Raw genomic sequence first — 6,000 nt, forward strand, 5'->3', positions numbered from 1 at the left:
AAATTGGTTAGTCTCTAAGGTGCCACAAGTACTCCTTTTCTTATTACCCATATTAGATTAGTCATGGAGTTATTCAAGGAAAGATGGGTCAAATGGAACAAAATGAGAAGAACAATCACCCATGGAACTGTCACAGATCAGTGGATGAGATTTTCCAAAGCTGTCTCGGGGATTTGGATGCCAAGTTCCCATTAATTGAGCATCCATGTCTATTAGGGCACTTTGAATATTCCCACCTATATATTTACATGCAGTGGGCATGTAGGAGTCTGGCATGCAATTCCCATTAAACTATAAAAACCCCACCTGTAACTCACTGAGCATTATGATCTTTCCTGCCTCAGTTCTGCTGGGTTCCCAGACCTTTTTATTAGTTGCCAACCACTCTTAATATTTGTGCAAAATATCATGTGAACTGTCCATAATTCTCCTTATTTTAAATAAAAAATTTGGGGCCAGAGATCCAAACGTATTTAGGCACCTAAAGGTGCAGATAGTTGCTTAGTTGGATTGGCAATGACACCGAAGCAGTTTAAGTGCCTAACTCCCATTGCAATCAATGGGAGTTAGGTGCCTAGGTGCATTTGAAAAATTTCAGTAGGCACCTTATCTGCATCTTTAGGAGCCTAAAAGCATAAAAACTATCTGGTCCCTTGTAACTAAATTTAGTTCAGCTCTGCAAAGGAACAACCCTTTTCACACCACAAATGAAGCAAGAAAGATGAAGCTTTGTTCCATGCTGATGAAGTCTCACCGAATTGAAATTGTTACTGTTTTTAGCATTTCAGAGCCTCTGGGGTACAGCCTACCCAAGTGTGGGGACACAGCTTTACAAGTAGCAGTGAGAGGCAAAAAGGCATCCTTTAAAAAGTGGAAGTTAAATCCTAGTGAGGAAAATAGAAAGGAGCATAAACTCTGGCAAATGAAGTGTTAAAATATTATTAGAAAGGCCAAAAATGGATTTGAAGTATAGCTAGCCAAAGACTCAAAAAGTAACAGCAATTTTTTTAAAAATGCATCGGAAGCAGAAAGCCTGCCAATCAACCAGTGGGGCCACTGGTGATTGAGATGCTAAAGGAGCACTCAAGGAAGATAAGGCCATGGCAGAGAAACTAAATGAGCTCTTTGCATCGGTCTTCATGGCTGAGGATGTGAGGGAGATTCCCAAACCTGAGGCCATTCTTTTTAGGTGATAAAACTGAGGAACTGTCCCAGATTGAGGTGTCATTAGAGGAGGTTTTGGAACAAACTGATAAGCTAAACAGTAACAAGTCGACCAGTACCAGATGGTATTCACTCAAGAGTTCTGAAGGAACTCAAATGTGAAATTGCAGAACTACTAACTGTGGTATGTAACCTATCATTTAAATCATCTCGTACCAGATGACTAGAGGATAGCTAATGTGATGCTAATTTTTAAAAAAGGCTCCAGAGGCGATCCTGGCAATGACAGGCCAGTAAGCATAATGTCAGTACCAGGCAAATTGGTTGAAACTATAGTAAATAACAGAATTATCAGAAACATAGATTAACATGATTTGTTGGGGAAGAGTCTACATGATTTTTGTAAAGGGAAATCATGCCTCACCAAATGCTGGTGGAGGGATGATGTGGATTCTAAATCTGAGAAAAAATACAGCTGGATCAGAGACAATTGTACTTGAAGTTTTTGTGTTCTCCTCAGGTGTCTAGAGAAGGGGTGAAATGTTCCAAAGAACTGAAAGGCCAGATTTTCAAAGGTAGTTAAGAGTCTAGAGGTTCAGATAAGCACATTGGAAATAGAAGCTCTCAGCAATTATTTGGTACACTCCCTTTGTGCAAAGGTTAATGATGACACAAGGTACAAGGCAGCAGAGAATCAGGGCCCTTATACCTAGACAATGTAGATAAAATGGAAATTATTGTGAAACACCATGACTGTGAGGAGACTGAAGGAACCTCGTTCTATTTAATGTTATCCCAAGATTGACAGATTTCTGCCCATCCTCCCCCCAGCAACTTGAATCAAGAAGTGCAAGAAACAACCTTTCTTAGTCTTTGTAATTAATCAATATTTGGACTCTATACTGCTCTCACTGGTGTCCATTACAAAACTCCCATTGACTTCAATATGAGTAGGACTGGACTATTTTTCTCTGGAAAACATAGTTTACAAGAAAGTGTTCTGTGCCTGATTTTGATCTCACACCAACGTAGCTGCACAGACACTGAAGGCTGTGATATGACAGATAGAGATAGGCAGGTAGATAACAGGGGTGGGTCTGTAGCTGGTATAAATCAGTGTTGGTCTTTTATAGTCAATGGAGTTACTCTGTTCTACACCAGCTAAGGATTTAGCCACCGGAGTAACTTCGTGGAAGTCCATTGTTGTTATAATAATCACTGTAACAACTGGAACATGATAATATATGTCATAATATATAATAATATATATTATGACATATATTCTAAGAAGAGTATTCCCCATCATGTGTTAGGCACTCTCCAAACATGTCAGAAGGACAATTCCAGCTTGGAGTCACTCCCAATTTAAGGACAGGCAAGTAGGCAGAGGTGAGGTGAAGGGGAATAACCAGAAGCAACACACATACAGTTTGCACTCATATATGTAGCTATAGCAACAAGATTCAGCAAACACAGAGAGGCAGAGCTGGAGGTTGAAGAGGGACTCGCATGTGGAGAGGGTCGGAAGAGCTCGGGGAAGCTGGACTACAAATAGGTGGCTTCATGGAACATGGCAGGAAGGTGACCGGGTGAGAATCTAGCCAGAGGGTGGGTGAGGCTGGGAGGCTTGGCAAAGAAGATCACGAAGGAGGGACAGAGCTATGTAGAGCTTTGAAGGCAGTGACAAGAAGCTTCAATATGATACAATATTGGCTGGAAAGCCAAGGGAAGGACTCAAAGGGGGATTACATGACCAAAGTGATGCGAAAGAAAGAGTTTAGGGGGTCAGTGTGCGTTTCTGGGAGGTCCGAGAGGAAGCTGCTGCAGCGACCAAGAATGAAGTTATACTCATGTAAACCTGGTGAAATGAAGGTCAGAATGAGAGTCTATTATAATTTAGTAAATTGTCTATAGATTCAGATTTTTCATCGGTTCCTCACTTAGATAATTTACAGGTCAGATTCTACAAAGAAAGCAATGGAGTTATTGCGCTTTGCCTCTGTGTAAAACTGAGCACTCAAAATGCAAGGAACCCAAAATGATAGAGTCACCTTGGAAAATGGCAAAAATTGCAGAATAGTCTCTTTTGCTATAATTTCCTTCTGGCACATCTCACATGGTGCAATGGAATATAAATAGCATGTGCTTACCCGCTCCGGCACGGTTCAGGGTATTGCTATCCTTGCATCAGTTTTCTCTCCTAATTTACACAAAAATAGAAAAATAAATGAACAAGAGAACAATTCAGGAATGAGTACCAGTACCCAATCTTTTAATGAGATCTAATTTCATTGAACAAACAGATCCGATTGAAATCAGAGCTAGTTCCAGACAGTAGAACCAAAACGTATTCCAGAGGTATTAGAGGCTACTGTTACCAAACCTACTGTCTGTGGGAGAGATAGAAGTCTAACATGCTGGTGTGCAGATGGATCTTGTTATGATCACACATATGGTTTGCAGGGTATGCTCTTTATACGTGAAATCATGGCATTTGAGGATAGAGTCCTTGAATTTGTCAGAGCTCTGGATCTCAGATGGGCTCATTAAATCAGCTTTATGTCTCATGGGAACTGGAAAGTTGTATTGGAAAGTGGTATTGACATCAAATGTTTTTTAAGCGCTTGCATGTTCTCTCTGTTTTCCAAGCCTTGTCCACACACAGAAATAGCCCTGGGTTTAACTTCAATTGTTGTTTTTAAACTGAGGCCTTCTCTACACACAAACGTGCAGCATTTTAATTAAACTGGTTTAGTCTGACTGGTGCAAATTCCAGTGTGAACACACTTATTGCGGGGCATGAGTGGCTCATTCATAAATTGTAAGGGGAGAAGGGCCCATTAGTAAATCAACTCTGACCTTCTGCAGAACACAGGGCAATGACAAGAAATCAGTCTTGATGTAAAGACTCCAAGTGATGGAGAATTCACCACATTGCTAGATAAATGGTTCCAATAATTAAGTATGCTCATGGGTAAAAAAAAATTGCCTGATAGTAAGAACTTGAAGCGACATCACCAACATCCACTATTGCCTACTCTAGGCTCTTGTTTCTATGTGAGAAACATTAGCAGAACTGGGATAACTTTCAGTGAAAAGTTTTGATTTTGATGAGTTGGCATTTTATGACCGGAAAAAAGTTTTGCAGAAAAATTCTGGACCACTTCTACTCTTAATTTTCTCTTGGATAAACTAAACAGATGGAGCTTCTTAAATCTCTCACTCAAAGGCAGGTTTTCCAGGCCTTGAAATATTCTCATAGCCCTTTTCTGAGTCCTTTTCATTTTTTTTTACTTAAATTTGTTCCTAATTGACTTAAACTAAACCCAAACACGCTACTCCTAAAAGAAAATAAGAGTGTCCACAATTGGGGGCTGCGTTGCTTGAAATAAATCAGATTAAATTTCCATCTAGTACAACTCACCATGTAGACAAGCCCTGATTCAGTTAAATGGGTGCAAATTCCTGGGTGGAGAAGGCCTTTTCTACACACAAAAGGAGTACCACTTTAACTGTAGACTCAGTTTGTGGAGAAGCCAATGATTAAAATTCTTGAAGTTGCGTTAGGAATTTGGAAGCCCAGTTCTCAAAACTGATGGGAATCATTCAAATCTTGCAGGGGGCCTCTGAAAAATCTCAGTCTTTCGCAAGCAAGGGTTGGAAAAACAGAAGAAAATATCTGAATATCATCTATGAGACTTTGGAAATACAGAATAATCACTCAGTATCAACCTCTCATTCCTCACCATGGCACACAGGTTTTGACAAACAAACAATCTGTACAGCTGGTCAGAACATGTTTTGGGTTTGGGAAAATGTTCAATTTTCAGCAATCACAAATCTAAAAACTTTCAGCTGAAAATGGAACAATTTTTGGCCAAAAACTGCTGAAACTAAAACATTTTCAAACAAAAACTGCCACCCTCTACAATTTTTGTTTTTGTTTTGGGGGTTTCGGTTTTCTGATGAAAAATCAATATTTTGCAAGGGAAGACTATACTTTCCATGACAAATTTTATTTAATCAAACTTCAAGTTGTTTGGAATAAGTTTTGATGGAAAATTTTTGACCAGCCCCAATAAACTGGTTTATCTGACTCAGTTAATTATCCATGTGTACAATGTGCATCAGAGTCACATCTTTACATTCCACTAAGGGGTAATAGAGATGATTGGAAAATAGCGGTCAAATGAAGTTTGGAGGAAAAACAGCCTGATTGAACTGATGAACACTTAGTAATATTCCATCCTCATTTTCTGACCAGCTCCACTGTGTACATTAGAGGCCTTGGAAAGTTTGATTCACTAATGTCTGTAGAAATGGATATGAGAGCTTCCCATGGAAGGCACTGCAGAGAAGCAATTATTTGCAAAATAAACGCCATTTGAAAAACTCAAAAGAAGACAAGCCAAATAATTTTCTTTATTTTTGTAATTTTGTTTTCTAAATGATCAAATATATTGAAGTTGTGTGTCAATAGGCAGAATTTTGGACTTTATGTTAAAGCAAAAACATCTTGTTGACAAGCAGATATGAAGCATGGTGGGCCAAATTTTCAATTGGTGTAAATCAATGGCACTCTACTGATGTCACAGGACAATGTACACCAGACTCTACACCTGTGATTATTACAGTTAATTGGAAAATTAGGATTTTTCCCATGACAATTTTTACAGGAAAAATTCCCATTTGACAAATTCCACCAGGAAACTCCAGGGTGAGAAATGTTGAAAATGTGGGAAAGATTTTTGTGGCACCCTCTCTCTCACACTTTACCATTTCCCAACATTTTCCAGGAGGGAAAAGTGAAAATGCTACTTACATGCACAACTGAAG

This window comes from Eretmochelys imbricata, chromosome 13 (assembly GCF_965152235.1).
Source record: "Eretmochelys imbricata isolate rEreImb1 chromosome 13, rEreImb1.hap1, whole genome shotgun sequence".
NCBI lineage: Eukaryota > Metazoa > Chordata > Testudines > Cheloniidae > Eretmochelys > Eretmochelys imbricata.